Here is a 17,355-nt window from a genome sequence, read left to right on the forward strand (position 1 = left end):
GACTCTGTAGAGAGTCCTCACTGAGAAGACATTCACCAGATATGCCCTTCAACCTTGGACTTCCCAGCCTTCAAAACTGTAAGAAATAAATGTCATTCTCTTATAAATTGTCCAGTTTCAGGTATTCTGTTATAAGCAACAGAAAACAGACTAATACATCAACTTTTGAGTAAATTTAAAGGTAATATGTCACTCATTTCATTAATAATTTAGACTATTCAAGGGCAGTACATGGAAGGAGGTATTTTATGAAGTAGGTATTTTATTCCCATAGATCCTGACAAAATACTGCTTGGGCCAGAAGTATCTGGTAAGAGCTACTTTCCATGGTAGCCTGGGTTTTTCTAGGGCCAACCTTGGAAGAATTGGCTTGGGCTTTGGGAATACATCTGAGCTTCCTTGGCCTCCCTGGGGGTAGGTTGGATCCTGGGGATGTTTCCTGGGGCTTTAAAAACTAATTTATTCTGGGCAATGGGAGAGGAGGAAGCAAAGGGAGAGAGGTTTCAAGTGAATTGCTACATCTTATTTGCTTCATTATGGACAAAGGTGTCCAGGGAGGAAAAATAGCTCCAATCTGGGACAGGTGGGTGCCCTCATGTTTCTTCTGAGTCCATGTTTAAGATAGTAAAAGAGGATCCTAGGCAAAGAGATTCTGTCTCTACTAAGAAATCTGTGGCTCTACAGAGATGGAGCTCGAAGAAGCCTGTATTTGTTTGCTCTGGCTGCTGTAACAAAGTGCCACAGACTGGGTGGCTTGAACAACAGACATTTATTTTTTTCACAGTTCTGAAGACCAGCAATCCAACATCAAGGTGTTGGCAGGATTGGTTTATTCTGCAAGCCATGGGGGAAGGATCTGTTCCAGGCATCTCTCCTTGGCTTGTAAATTGCTGTCTAATTGTTTGTTTGCATTGTCTTCCCTCTGTATGTGTCTGTGTCCAAATATCCTTTTCTTGTAAGGACAGTTTTACCAGACTAGGGCCCAATCTAACGTCCTCTTAATTTAATTATCTCTGTAAAAACCCTATGTCCAAATACAGTCACATTCTGAGGTACTGGGGGTTAGGACTTCAACATATGAGTTTTGGGATAGGGACAGTTTTACCAGACTAGGGCCCAATCTAACGTCCTCTTAATTTAATTATCTCTGTAAAAACCCTGTGTCCAAATACAGTCACATTCTGAGGTACTGGGGGTTAGGACTTCAACATATGAGTTTTGGGGGGGACACAATTCAGCCCATAATAAAGCCCATTCATTTCTGGTTATGTCTGTAGGTCTGGGATCCTCAACCCTTTTTGCCAGTGGGTGGAAAAAATTAGTCAAAGAACACCACATGCAAGACTTCACTCTTAGAGCAGGTACTGAATGAACCACCTACTCAGTCCCAGCCTATGTTGAACCTGTTTGCCTTCTAAATGGAGCAGTTGCAGAAAAAGCAAAGTTCTATGGTGAATCCAAATAGTCTGAAACTATGAGGCTGGGTAGTTTGGCTGTGTGGTGGAGCCCATTAATTATAGTGTGTCCTGATCATGTTTATTTGTCTAAACTCTTCTTGGTGTTGCAAAACTGCCCCCCTTGGACATAAAACAACAAAAAAGTGCGAAACCATGCAGCTGTATTCATCTCCTCTGGCTGCAGGTCTATGATGGGAAGGATCAGACAGATTAGCAGGAAGATCTGGAAGGAGGGAGGCATCTACATTTCATCACCCGGGTGGAGCCCTGCATGATGTGGGCCCACCTGCATCCATGGAGAGAGACCTTCCTGAGCACCATTGTGGGGCAACTAGAGTGGTCTCTAAGACCAGCTGCTGTCTCCTTTATGATCAGCCAAAACTTGTGCAGGTTAAACTGATGGACTGGGAGAGAGAGGGATGGGTGATGAGGAGAGGGAAACACAAGTCCTTTCCTAATTGTCTTTTGTCCCTGTCCCAGACTGTGGTAAAATAGAACAGGGACCAGCTGGCCAGCCTTGTTTATTTAAGCTGTTGACTAATCTCTGAGTTCATGTGCTGAGCTGGTTCATGAAGTTCTTGAACTTTTATTATCTTTGGACTTCTGGCACAGTGAAAATGAAATAAGAAACTGCTACTATTTTTAAAAGAAGCCTATGGGATTGAGTGAATTAAATGTTTGATTCTGAATTCAGAGATTCAAGGAATTCAAAGAAAATTTGTATAATATTCTTTGAGGGCTACTCTGTGCGAGGCACTGTGCTAGGCTGTGGTATAAGAATGAACTTGAGTTTCTTCTCAGCTCTATCAAGAACGCTGCCCTTGAGATGTACCTCCAGAGTCATTGGGTCATCCTGAGCCTTAGTTTATTTGAAATATAACATTTTAAATGCACAGTGCTAATAAGCAGATGTAAATCAGAGATTTAAAAATGTGAATATTAATCTGTGCTCTCCAGTGTGGTAGCCACTGGCCTCAATGACAAGTGAGGAACTGAGGAAATTCAGTGCTCAGTTGCACAAGCACATGTTGAGTGCTCCATGTAGCTAATGGCTGCCATATTGGACAGCACAGATATAGAACATTCTCATCACTGCAGAATATTCTATTGGATATAAATAATAAACAGTAAATATGGGTTTGTATAGAAATATTTTTAATTTCAAAACATTTTGCAAACTGCTGCCTGCGACACCCAGAAGTGCCAGTTAAGATGGCTAGTTTATATCTCAGGACTGCAAACAACTTGATCTATTACCCAGATTAACTACCCATTCAATGATTATTCCACTTGACAGCTTCCCCACCAAGCATCTGTCCATGGTGGGCTTCATAATTCCAACAACAGACATTTACCTTCCAAGGCAGTGGTTTGTATTGGTGAATTCCCCTAGTCCAAAATGGTTGGTGTATTTCAGTGCCTGGTTTTTAGAAATGCTAATTTTTCTTTGAAAATATTAAGGAATTTCATATTTTTATAAATACCTTTACAGATGAGTCACACAATTTCCATTAAAATTGTGTACGAAAGAATAAATGTCAAATGTAAATGCAAATGTCAAAAATAAAATGAGGTTATGCAGTCGTCTGCCCACTTGTCCTGCGGTTTCCTAAGTATGCTGATAATAATTTTAAAAAAACCCAAAAAACAAATTTGAATGTGTTAACATCGCCAAACATATGACTTATTACTAGTAGTGATCTTAAATATTTCTCAATTATTTTTTCTCAAAAATATTTTACAATTGAAAAATGAGTGAATTTTCCAGGTAAAAAAATCGAGCTTACCTTTCATGACACCTACGTCTTGAGAATTATAATCAGTCATGACAGAAATATTTTCATAGGATGTAACTGCTTGAATAAGGAGGGTATACTGACATACTCAGACTTTTTTTCAAGATCTTGTTATTGTCAGCGTTATGGTTCTGAATCAGACCATGGCCACTGAGGCGCACCTGGCTGTGGCCCTGCAGCCACCCTGTCATGTGTCCCTTACTTTCTTTGGTGACTCCTGCAGGGCTCTCACCTGGCATATCTAACTGCTGTTGGCCATCCTTTACCACAGGGGAGCTCTATCTCATTGCTTCAACTTTTCTCTCTTTTCGTATGCACTAGATTTATTTTTAAAGATAAGAACCTCAGTGAGTATTCTACTGAGATTCCTAATTACTGCCACGAGGTAAAGTGCATAGACTTTGTGACAGCTTTCTTCCTCAGCACCTTCCTCTCATTTTCTCATTGACTGATGTTGACAGAAATTTGACTAGTGGATAATGATGCTCTGTAGCAGTCATAGTAATAATAACAAAAATAATCATAAGAGTAGTAAGAACAATAACATATACAAAGCACTGTTCTTAGATTTTTGTTTACATCGTCTCATATTATACTTAAGCACTGGATTGGATAATCATGCCACTGAGGCACACTGGCTGTGTGACTCTGAGGCAACCCCATTGTGTGTTTTGCTTATTATTCAAATGATAAAACGAAGTCCCACAAATATAGGTCACCAAGCCAGTGAGTGGCAGAGCCGGGATTTAATCACAGGTCATGTCCCCTCAGAGTTCCCATTCTTAAACATTTTGTTTCAGAGTAGATTTCTAAAGCCTTCACTCTGTAATAGAGCATGAATATATTCATGTTTAAAACAATCACTTATTTCTATCCTCTATTTTACATGGGAACCTTCGGTAATTTTGTTTCAGAGTAGATTTCTAAAGCCTTCACTCTGTAATAGAGCATGAACATATTCATGTTTAAAACAATCACTTATTTCTATCCTCTATTTTACATGGGAACCTTCGGTAAAAGCTGTGTAATGTTTTATGAGAGGTAGCTTGTTATAACAGAAAGAACAAGATCTATAGTCAGACAGAACTGATATGACATTTGTTGAGGCGTTCAATACACATTAGTCTGAACAAAGCCCCATTTAAATATCTCAGCTCTTAGTCTCTTTCTTCTACCTTTCCTAGAAGGCAAACAGTGCCTTGTTTGCATGTGAGTATATGATACATGTTTGCTGTAGTTGTGGTGATAATGAGGTCATTTCTGAAGTGTGTTTGCTCAGAAACATTTTATCATACATATTTTTGCATCTGTACCTGCTACAATGTTTTAAGATTCAAGAGAATCCAACTTATTCAACAACACTGATAAAGTGTCTACTCTGTGCCAAGAATTTTGCTAGGTGAATAATACACAGTCCATATCTTCAAGGCTCTTACCGTCTACTGGGGAAGACCGTCATATAGATAGTTAAGCCACTGTGATGAAGAAAGTAATAAAGTAAAAGTGAGTGAGGGACTAGAGAGGAAGAGCTCTTAGAAAAATCTGGGGATTTGAAAAGAGCTGGGAGATACCACCGGGGATGAGACATGAGGGTTGAACAGGAGTCAGCCAAATAAACAGAAGGAGGAAAGACTTCACAGGTGCCTCAAACCTGCAGGTGTGAAGTGAAGCTTGTCCCATCTGCTCTCCTCTGGGTTCTCATTTCAATGAATGGCACCACTCAGTTGCCAAAGACAGAAACCTGTGGGGCGTCTTTGACTGCTTCCTCTTCCTGTCATTTCCATAGCCAGTCAGTCACCAAACCCAATGGATTCCACTCCTAAGTGACTCTGAGACCCATCATTTCTCCCCAGCCCTCTGCACCACCATGCTCTGTCCTTGCCTGGCTTCGGCAGTGGTCTGGTCACGGGCTCTCTGCTTACAGGCTCTTTCTGCCCATCTCTTCCCACTACCCTCCCCAAACTCATTCTCTGCAAGCAGCCAAAGCACATTCTAGATTGCAAAACAGAACATGCAATTCCATCCTTCCACAAACTACTTTCATTGACTCTCCATTGCTTTTAGAATAAAGTACAAATTTTCATCATGACTGACAAAGGTTTGGTGACTTGAGCCCTGCTCATTTTTCCAGTCTCCTCTTTCCCTGTTTCTTCCTCACACTCTGATCAAGCTATACTGAACTTCTTTCAGTTCCTTGAATACATCCTGTTTTGCTTCTTGGCCTTTCTTTATATGTGTGTTTTCCCACTTTGCTTAGATAACTATTACTCATCCCACAAGTCTCGTTTTAAATATGGCTTTTTCCAAATAATCTTTTTTGGACTTGCAAGTCTAGGTTAAGAACTTCTCTTATGTGCTCCCAGGACACATTTTACTAATTATACTATATGGTAAATGTCTGTTTGTTTCTGTAACGGTATGTTAGAGTGGGAACTAAATACTAGGTGGCAAAAACTCCCATATTTCAAAGCAAGATGCTTGCAGAGAAGGGATCTGGAAACCAGGTTAAGGATATAAATGATTGAGGTTGAAGTAACCAAGAAATAGTTTGTTTAGAGAATTTATAAGAGAGTCTTTGAGATAACCAGTTGGAGAGGTTGATATTTTTTCTGCAAAGTTTGGGGTGACAAAGAGACTGGGATTTGTCTCATGTCTAAAAAGACTAAATGGATGTGGCTGAAGCTGCCTGTCTAGTGGCAAAGTTAAGATGAAGCTGCACAGAGTGAAAACAAACTATGTTTTCACTGACAACAGGGCAGAATTATGTACCAGGGACATGATGTGGGCAACCAGGGAGGAGACAGTCTGAGGATAATTTTTAAAGAGATTACATCCAAGAAGGCTTTCAGCCAGAGGTAGGCTATGGCCAAAAGGCAAAGAATGGGATGTACTATTAGTTGCTGAAATTGAAAGGGAATTGTCAGCAGGCAGCACAGAGAGAGTTTCAGTCAGATGTGGGAAGATCTTCAAGGGACCATGAAAGTACCCTGTGAAAGAAAGAATTAGTGCTGAGTATTTCACCAAACCCAGAGAGCATCATCCCAGGTTATCACATTACCGTGGAATAGGCCCCTCGTATCCTTCGCCACTCTGTACCCTAACTCGCCCACAGCACCATGGTCAATTTTCTCACTGTGGTCCATTCTCCAGACTGATAGTTCTGAACTGTGGGAGAGAAGAATCAAAGTTTTTATTATTAAGCTGGATTTCTTTTAATTATTAAACCCGAGTGTGTTCTTAGGACTAAAAGTGACCAGAAAGCTTTTTATTATTTAAGTGAGAACAAAGAAATTATAAGATCTTCCTGAGGTTTCCAGCCGTGGGAGAGAAGAATCAAAGTTTTTATTATTAAGCTGGATTTCTTTTAATTATTAAACCCGAGTGTGTTCTTAGGACTAAAAGTGACCGGAAAGCTTTTTATTATTTAAGTGAGAACAAAGAAATTATAAGATCTTCCTGAGGTTTCCAGCTAATGGGAAAAGAAAAATAAGGATTGCTCAGTGGTTTTAAGGTTTATTTTTTCTTTATCTTTGGATTTCAGCAGTTTGATTATGGTGTGCCTAGATGTGAATTTCTTTGTGTATACCATGTTTGGGATTTTTTCTGATATTTTGAATTTGAGTCCATGGGTTGATGTCTTTAATCAGTTTTTAAACTCTCTTCATAATCTTGTCATATGTTGCTTCTTCCTCATTCTTTTCTTTCTGGAACTCCAGTTATGCATATGCTATACCATCTGATAATGTCTCACACATTTCTTACGTTCTATTCTGTTTTATTTTCTAATTATTTTTCTTCTATGTGACTTAGTTTGGAAGTTTTCTATTGACCTGCCTTTGAATTCACTCATCATTTTTGTGTGTGTGTGTGTCCAGGCTGCAATTAAGCTTATCCAATGAATTCTTAATTTTAGAGATTTATTTTTCTGTTTTAAAACATCCATGTGATTATTTCTTTAAAGCATTCCATTTCTTTGTTGAAATTCTCTATGTTTTCATACTATACTATGTTTTCATACTGTTTTAACTTTTCCTCTATTTTCTTTATCATACTTACTTATAGTAGTTATTATAAAATAATTGTCTACTGTTTCCAATATTTGGGTCATCTGTTGGTCTGTTTGTATTGGGTGATTTTTTTTTTTATTATGAACCACACATTTCAGCTTCCTATCATGTCATGTAATTTTTAAAGTTGTATAACAGATGAGCATGAAGGAACTAAGATAGATATTACTTTGCAGCTAAGGTGAGGAGGACTTCAATCTAATCAAGAATTGAACTAGATTGTAGCTTTAATTAATTTCAGTACAACTTTTGCTTCAAATATCTTAAAAAATATACTGTTTTGTGCTTATTTCAGATCTCTCTCTTTCTCCAGCAAGATTCTCTCACATATACCTGGAGGTCTCTTTCTACCTTCCCAAACCAGTCCCCCAGCCTCTTAGCTGCCCAGTACTCAGCAAAAAATCTTCTGGGAGAAGAAAACCAATAGTTGGAGAAAACTAGCAGGGCATTTGTAGTTTCTCCAAATTTCAGTCTGTCATATCTTCTCCATTAGTATCTCTTTGCCTATAGCAAGCTCAACACTACACCTGCCTGTGTTTATGCTTGACAACTGTTCCTGGGGGAAAGCGGCTGTTGATCTTTCCTCACCTAGGAAAGATTTTTCATATGGAATTTAGACCCTTTAGATTTTTTTGCACTATCAGCTCATTGATGTCTTTTTAAAAATAAACTTCTTTTGCTTTCTTCTTCTTCTTCTTTTTTTTTTTTACTTTGGTTGGTGGCTTTGTCTAGTTGTTATGGTTATGATAATAGCAAATGGTCTGCTGAAATCTTCAACATAATAAAGCAGTTTACTGAATGGTTTTAAAGTCTCATTGCAGGGAGGAAATAATATGCATCCTTTTCTCTTTGCATTTATTAGGTTCTGTTCTTTCAATGTAACTGCAACATTTGTCTTACAGTGTAAGACACTTGCGGGGACAACAACTATGTATCCTATTCTGCATTATAACTACTATGCTTACCACAGTACCAGGCTCATAATTGATGCTCAGTCAATATCTGTTGAATGAATAAATTATCAGCATGAGCAAAGACATAGAGGCTTGAAATAAATAGTATAACATAAAAGGAAATTATATAAGTTATTCTTTATGTTTTAAACTAGAACTTTAAGAGCAAGGCAGGGCATGGTGAAAGATGAGGCTAAGGATACAGATGGGGAAAAATTAAGGTAGAGTTTGTAAAGAGCTTGGATTTTATATTAAGTATTTGTAGGCCGCTGAATGGTTTCAAGTAGAGAAATTATTCATCCAGTTGAACATGGTAACTAGATCAACTTTGAAGATGGGTTGAAGTGGAAGAAGGTCAGTGGCAAGCAGGATAATAAGGAAGCCATTTTAGTACTAAAGACAGGAAAGGATGAGAGGCTGATTTAGAGACAGAGAGGGGGGAACAAGCATTCTGGGAATATGGCAGCAAAGGCAAACTTCTCTGACACCCTCCCACTCTCAACTCAAATAATAACCCAGATAGCATATTGGGATGGGGAGCTTACCAGAGGCGTCAGGTCCCAAGGAGACAATATAGGAATAGAACAGCATAGACCAATTCCTGGACAAAATTACTTATAGCAATGAGTGGACCTAACCATTAGTAGATTCTGGTAAATCTGAAAAGAGAATCAATCCCATAGTTACTGAGAGACTCTGGCCAGGTGATCCCCATGCATCCTGAGAGACATATGGAACCTACTTGAAATTTCCAGCACTGGGAAAATCCCTCTGGCCCTCCTTCAGCTACCCTCCTGGTGAGGAAGCACCTCTGTATGTCTCACTTCATGACTGTCCACCATTGTCCAAGATACTTCCAGGGACCTGACATAGATGCTATGGGGACTCACACTAGCAGACACTGGTAGGAAAAGAAAGGTCAAATGTCATGTAAAGCGTCTCAGGAGCTTGAAAGAGGAACCCACGCCAAATAAACAGAGCAGCTTGTTTACAAAGGAAGTTTAATAAAAAAGTGGAGGTGAATTTAACAATGATTTTTAGGAGAATTCTCAAGGAGATACAAGAAGGTACTGCAAAAGGCCAACTGGAGAGAAAAAAAAATTAATTCTGTAATTTAAAATCCAACAGGTGACCTGAATTATAGAATAGAAACTGCTGAAAAGTTAAATAATGATCTAGAAGATCAAGTGAAGGGACATACTCATGATGAAAAACATAAATAAAGATAAAAGAAAAATTGCAAGTTAAACGAAAAGGATTATCAAAGACCTAAATGGTAAAAATAGGAGTTTCAAAGAAGATAAAAGAAGAAATAATAAAAATTATTTCCTTAGCACGACTAAAGTGGGGACAGATTTAGGAAACATTCAGGAGATGAATACAATAATGTCCTTTAATATCATTTGATTATTTTTTCAGAGACAACTACAATCTCTCTGATTAATTTTTGTATTTCGTAACAGTTTATTTAAAAGATCTAACACTTCAAATAATTTTATTTTAGGAACAAGTCTGAGATAATACTAATTAATTAAAAACTTATCGAACAGAGTTGCTTCCTAGACAATATTACAACTACTGTAAATATTTCCAGCATTGTGCACAGGAGAGATAAGCAGCTATGAACAAGTGTACTTCCTTCATACAAAACCAAGATATTTTTTTTCTCCTCTACCTCTCATCGAGTTTTCCCTGGTGTCTGATAATTTACTGTTAGAAATGCACTCCTTTCTGGGTAAGGCAGTATATTTTCAGAAAACTGCCAACATAAAACTTTAATTCACTTGTCCATTGACCTGAGTCAATGTTAGTTTGTTATAGTTTGTTAGTTAATTTGTTAGCTCTAGAGAATGTGATGAGAACAGGTTGCTTGCAAAGGGTAGTAGGAATGCTGGGCCATAGTCTTAGGGAGACCAGACGTAGGTGAGAGATTTCATTGGGTCTTCAATGAACAGAAACAGCCTGGACCTAGATCAGAAGCAGCAGGAACACTCAGAGGAGGAGGAGGGGTAATAAAAGGAGAGCTGGTAAATACGAAAGACCAAGTACACCAGCTTCATAAAGTTGCTTGGGCTGACCCATCTCGAGGGTAAGATATTTTTATATGCTTATTACTTATCACAGTAATACACATTTTAAAAATTATTGTTAGCATGAAGGGATGCATATATATTTTATAATACTCATTCTTATAAATGAGCTGGTTTAAGATTTAACAAGTATATCACACAGGGTCCTGGCAGGAAATGGGTGGCAAACCCAAGGGATTTGATGGAAGAGACTTAATTTGAAGAGTCGTGGTTAGGGTTAAGAACCCGGGAACCAGCAAAAGTGGCATACCTTTCCCACCTGTAATAGGCTGACTAATGACATCCCACAAATGTCCATATCCTAAACCCTGGAACCTGTAAATATGTTACCTTATCTGGCAAAAGGGACTTTATGCATGTGATAAAACTCAGGATTTTGAGATGGGGAGATGATTCTGGATTGTCTGTGTGGGCCCAATGTACTCATAAGGGTCCTTATAGGAGGCAGACAATAGAGTTGGAGTCAGAGAGAAGAGGTAAGGACAGAAACAGAGGTAGAGATTGGAGTGATGAGTTTTAAAGATGGAGGAAGCAGCCACAAAGCCTATTTTATCAGTGGAGTACTAAATATCTCATGTAATTTATTAAATACTGTACTGAAAGTGGAAAACAGAATGGTTGTACGGGTACTTGAACTAGGTTTCCACTGAATGTGCATTGCTTTCACACCATCTTAAAGTTGAAAAATTGTAAATCAAACCATCATAAATTGGGGGCCATCTGTACTTGAGAAAGTCAGGTCACTAGCCTCTGTATCATCTGGCCAGGTGAGAAGCCATCCTGGAGGCTTAAGGGGGGTAACAGACAGAGATGGTTGCTAAAGGATGTGAGCTGGACATAGAGAGGGATCCCCAGCAGTGGCCCATTGCTCGGTTTTTCTTGACTCTAACATCTCTTCTTTCCCCTTGGCCGTTTTCCTTTTTCCTGACGATGGAGCTTTCTTCCTCGCTTCATGATCCCCAGATTTTCATGGCTCCAAGACTCTATTTGACTGAACAATTATCATATCCACTAGAACTGGGCTGCACTGTGCACAGCTTTGCCAAAAGATGCCTCCATCTAATAGATTAGAGGTTGTCCAAGTGTGGTCCTTAAATCCTTGGGGTCCTTGAGACCCATTCAGGGGATCCTCAAGACTGAAGCTATCTTTATAGTAATACTAAGGTCGTAATTTGCTTTTTCTACAGTGTAGACATTTGCACGATGGGTAAAATGCCAGAGCCGTGGCACAAATCAAGTATAGTTGACCCCCTAACTTATTTATGCTCATTGTGTTCTTCACTGCCACACACTTCGTAGTTTTAAAAAAGTAAGCCAGTTTCACTTAAGAATGTCTTTGATGGAGCAGTAAAAATTGTTTTTACTAAATCTTGACACAAATACACATTTTAAAAATATTATGTGAGGCAAAATAGAAAGTATGCTAGTTCTTAAACATTTCTGCTACATAGCTAAGTGTGGTGGTTGTCATGAGAAAAACACTCGTGCAATTGAGTTGTGAGCTGAAAGTCAGATAAATTAAGCTTTTCAGACTTGAATATTTGGTAGATATTCTCCAGAAAGTGAACAGAGTGAGCCTATCAATTTAAGGAAAGCAATTGACTGTGTTCGTTGCCAATGATACAACTCAAGCTTCCAAAGAAAAACTAGAATTTTGGAAAACTTCTGCCACTCTGAACTTAGCTTCCTGACATTAAAGACATTTCTGAAGAAATCAGTGGTGATATTTAGTGAATGCAGGTTTTTTGACATACAACTCAAGCTTCCAAAGAAAAACTAGAATTTTGGAAAACTTCTGCCACTCTGAACTTAGCTTCCCGACATTAAAGACATTTCTGAAGAAATCAGTGGTGATATTTAGTGAATGCAGGTTTTTTGACACTGTGTAATGAAATGTGTTAACATTTGGAAGCTCCGTGGAACTAAGTGAAGGAATACTTTCCAAATGACTGATGCTTGATGTTACAATATCATCCCTGGGTAGGACATCCATTCACATAGCATGATAGAGCAAGGATATTATTATAACAGAGTAGGAAAACAAAGCAAAGCAAAACAAAACAAACAACAGCAACAAAAAAACTTCACTAATAATTTTACATTCTATGTAGTGCAACTAATGGTTAAGAAATAACCACTTCTGAGTTTGGGTGTATAGAAAAGAAGAATTCCACAATTATCTGAAAAGGCAATTAAAATATTCCTCTCTTTTCTAATTACATGTTTGTGTGAGGCTACATTTTCATTAGTATACTTCAGGAAAAGAAACATGGCACAACATATCGAGTACAGAGGCAGATAGGAGAATATAATTATCTTCTATTTAAGGGATTTGCAAAACATAAACAATGCAACCCTTGTCACTCATATTTTTAGTTTTCAAAATATAGTTTTTTAAAAATAAAATATGTTACACATTACCTCAAATGAGTAAACAATTTCTGTTTGAATTTCTAATATGGTAAATACTGATGGATGTAACTCACAAAGCTTTTTGGGGTCTCCAATTTTTTAAGAGAGTAAAGAGGTTCTAAGAATAAAAAGTTTGAGAACTGCTACTGTAGAAAATTACATAAAATCTGAAAGTCACTCAAGTAAAGTGTTCTTAAGTTCTCTAGCTTGTGTTTAAATCCCACAAAATTAGGATTAAAAATACATATAATATTCCTCCTTATTATCTAGTCATATTATACCCTTAAGTTTGCTGTAATTGGATACTTCAAAAAGTTTATGGAAAAATGGAATTAAAAGATAATACAAATCTTTCCACAAACTTTTCGAAGACCCTCATATGTTTTCCTAGTTAAGTTAGGCTACCAAAATATTCAGAGAGTTGCATTATTTAAGGACTATGGCACTCTCCTCTTTAACACTTTGTCTTCTCTTCAATTCAGCCGTCTGTTACAGGAATGCCAAAAATATTTGTATATTTTATTCTTTAACTTGGTCATTCATGTTACAAACATCCATTAAACAGTGTGTTAAGGCAGGAGGAATACAAAGCCTTCAAAGATCTTACAGTCTAGTGGATAAGATAGAGAAATGAATTAGAGATTATAAAACGAAGCCTCAGAGCTACGGTAAACATACACACATAGTGTAATGAATCACAGAGAAGTAGCACCCAACCTAGGAAGGGGTGTCAAAAAAAGCTTCATGTGGACTTCAAACTGAATGTTTGAAGATAAGCCAGTAATCAGGAGAAAAATTCAGGGAAGAACCACCCTGGCAGAAGAGACTGAACGACCAAACATATAGAGGTAAGAAAGGAAAGGATGCAAATAGTTCTGTGTTGCTGGGTCAAAAAGTGTGTGGCTGGAGAGGAAAAAGGGGCAATAAAGGAAGTAGGAACTAGAAAATGACATAAGCCATGTTAAGGAGCTTGAGAGTAACTCAATGAGCCAGTGGTGTTTAAGGGTGTCCATGACGCCCTAGTAAGTTCTGCAAGCTGCAGGTCTATAGAAATGCTTTGTAGGGCCAGTGTGATGTCCGAAAGTGGAATTTGAATACTTTTGTCCACTTTGTGACAGTCTTCAACATTCTCCATGGTCTGTCCCCTGTCTCTCTTCTTCCTGCTTTTTCATTTCTGGCTATTTTTTTATTGACACTTCAGCCACTTTGTGGTGTTGTCCATTTGTGTCCTACAGGTCTCTCTCATTTAGTTTTTAGCAAATCTTGTTTCTTGAATGCTTGATTTGTTGTATTAGTCTGTTTCTGTTGCTTATAGAATACCTGAAACTGGGTAATTTATAAGGATATGGAATGTATTTCTTATAGTTTTGGAGGATGAGAAGTCCAATGTCCAGGGAACACATCTGGTGAGAGCCTTCTTCTTTGGGGACTCTGTACAGTAAACATATGCACATAGTGTAATAAAGAATCACATGGCCAGAATGGACTGAGCAAGAGAGCTGACCTTCTCACTCACTCTACTTAGAAAGCCATCAGAACCATGCCCATGATAATTCATTACTTCATAAGTGGATTAATCCATTTGCAAGGTAACAGTCCTCAGGATCCAATCACCTCTCAGGGCCCCACCTTTCAAATACCACAATTGGATTTCCCACCCACTTAACACTGTTGCAATGGAGATCAAGTTCCTAATACATGGACTTCTGGGGGACACATTTGACGCATAACATACGTGAAGAAGAAAAAAAATTTAAAATGTTTGGAAAACTGAATAACAAATCACTTTTCTAGAGATTTACAATATATATTCGTACATTAATGCCACTGATAAAATCTGCATTAAATAAAAAACAACCAGTTTTGTTTAACATAGTATTTTCCAAGCTCTTCTGACCATAGGACCATCCCCCTTTATAATGAATGTCCAGTAAGAGTGGAAATCCTGATCTGTGTGTACAGAACTGTCTAGGGGGCAAGCAAAACTGGATTCCAGACATTTTCAAAGTGTGTTTTAGGAATCCCTAAGAGTCTCTGAGATCTTTTCAGGAGTTCTGCAAACTCAAAAGTATTTCGTAATAATACTAAGGCATTATTTCCTTTTTCATTCTCATTCTCTCAAGAGTATACAGTGGAGTTTTCTAGAGGCTGCATGATGTGCAACATTGTAACAGAGTAAATACAGAAGTGGATATGAGGATCTATTAAGCCAGATAGTAAAGAGGTTTGAAAAAATATGAGTGCAAATCTTCTTACTTTTTTTTCTGGAAATCTGGTTACTTTTTAATGAAATTATATTAACGTGATAGAGTATGGAAGTGTTGTCCCTCCAAAACTCATGTGGAAATCTGATCCCCAATGTGGCAGTGTTGGGAGTTGTTTGGGTCATGAGGGACGATCCCATATGAATGGATTAATGCTCTTTCTGGGGGAGGGAGCCTGAGTGAGCTCTTGCTCTATTAGTTCCCCTGAGAACTGGTTGTTTAAAAGACCCTGGCACCTGTCTCCCTGCCCACCCCCTGCTCTCTCTGCTTCCACCATCTTGCAATGTGAACCCCCTGAGTCACTGTCACCACCACCAAGTGAACTTTGGACTTCCCAGCCTCAGAAAGTGTAAGCAATAAATTTCATTTTCTTTATAAATCACCAAGTTTTAGGTATTCTGTTACAACACCTCAAAACGGACTAATACAACATGCTAATATGTCAAATTTTCTTTAGTTTGGATTTCTAATATGGCAAATTTATAACTACAAGTCATATAAGCAAAAGCTCTTTGGGGCCCTAAATAACTTTTAAGAATGTAAAGGGGTTCTGAGACCAAAACGTTTGAAAATTGCTGATCTAGCAGAATTACTGACAGTGAACAGCTATTATTTTAGCGTGCCTAGTTGTGTAGCATCAATTTCTTATCTGTCTCATACCAATGTTCCTTTGAGAACTATTTTTCCTCTCCTTTCAGCCAGCCCATGAATTAATTCACACTGGGCTGAATTAATTCCCCGGCTCATGAGAAAGACCTTTGATTCAGGCATGTGTATGCAGCCATGTCTGAATCTAGACCTAACCCTGCATTTTTCAACTATATGAACCAATAAATTTCATTTGATTTCAAAAGAATCCTCTCTTACTACACCAGGGTACAAAGAAATGTAGTTTGAGAAATGTTGATCTAATCCTCGTGTTATTTATAGTTGAGTATTGACATAAACTTTAAAACTTCAGTTATGTTCTGGGTCTTAACTTCTCTTAATACCTATTTGTTTACTAGGGCTTTGACTTAATTATTTTATGATTTTGATAATAAATTAACTGATCAATTTATATATTAATATAATAATACATATATGAATGAATTCATGGTAAATAAGACAGATTTACAATTGGAAAGACATGTTAAACAAATAATTATAATGACACAACCAACCTCTGCTTGTGATAGCTGCTGCCTCCCCCCCCTCCCATTACTTTCTCCCTGGGTAGTTGTTACTCTGGGATTAATTTTAATCACTATCGTTTACCTAAGAGCCTTTGATTCTCCAGAATAGGTTTAGGCTCGACTCTTATAAGGTCCTCACTGTACTTGCACTTTGCCTTTGAAGCACTTGTCACAATTTGGTTAATTATTTGTGTGATGATGTGTTTAATTTTTTTCCCCACTAGAATCTAAGCACGTTTTATCTTGTTCACCATGTTCCTAGGATCCAGCTCAGTGTTGTATATAGTGGATTCTCACTAATAATCTGTAGAATGAATGAACGACTGCATGAGTATTGCGATAGGAGAAGTTATGTGTGCTATGGGAAGGTAAAACATAGGGAGCTACCCTAATATAGTGGATTCTCACTAATAATCTGTAGAATGAATGAACGACTGCGTGAGTATTGCGATAGGAGAAGTTATGTGTGCTATGGGAAGGTAAAACATAGGGAGCTACCCTGTGTTAGGTGAGTAGGGAATGACTTCTGTAGAAGTGACATTTGAGCTGAGAAAGAAAGGACAAGTAGAGAGTCATCCAGGTGGGGGAGATGGAGAGAAGTATACTCCAGTTCAAGGTAGCATTTTAAGCTTATGTAGAAAAAGAATCTTGAGCCAACTTGCAAAGAAACATTTGAGGTTTTTAATCTCAAAAGTTTAGACTTTATACCAACAACACATAGAAGCCATTAAAGAACTGTGACTATGGAAATGACATATATTTTTGCTTTTGAAAGGAATTCCTGATCATTGTGTACAAAACTGTTCAGGGAGCAGGTAAGACCGAAGGCTGTGGGATCAGTTAAAAGACATTATTAATTCACATGAGAAATAATGTGGCTTGGACTGGGAGAGTGGCAGAGGCTTTGACAGTTCCTTTACTCATTTTTTATTTAACGAGTATCTATTGGGCACCTACTGTACAAAGCAACATTCTAGGAAATGCTGAATGTTATAGAGGTGAATAATACAGAAAGAGTTCTTGAACATATTGGGTTTACAAATTAATTGAGGAATAGAATGTTGATAAATGAATAAATAAATAGGCAAGAAAGATATATTATTTTCAAAAAAAAGTAGCAAGTAGAATGACAGTGGAGTTT

This window comes from Galeopterus variegatus, unplaced genomic scaffold, assembly GCF_000696425.1.
Source record: "Galeopterus variegatus unplaced genomic scaffold, G_variegatus-3.0.2 Scaffold9022, whole genome shotgun sequence".
NCBI classification, from domain to species: Eukaryota; Metazoa; Chordata; class Mammalia; order Dermoptera; family Cynocephalidae; genus Galeopterus; species Galeopterus variegatus.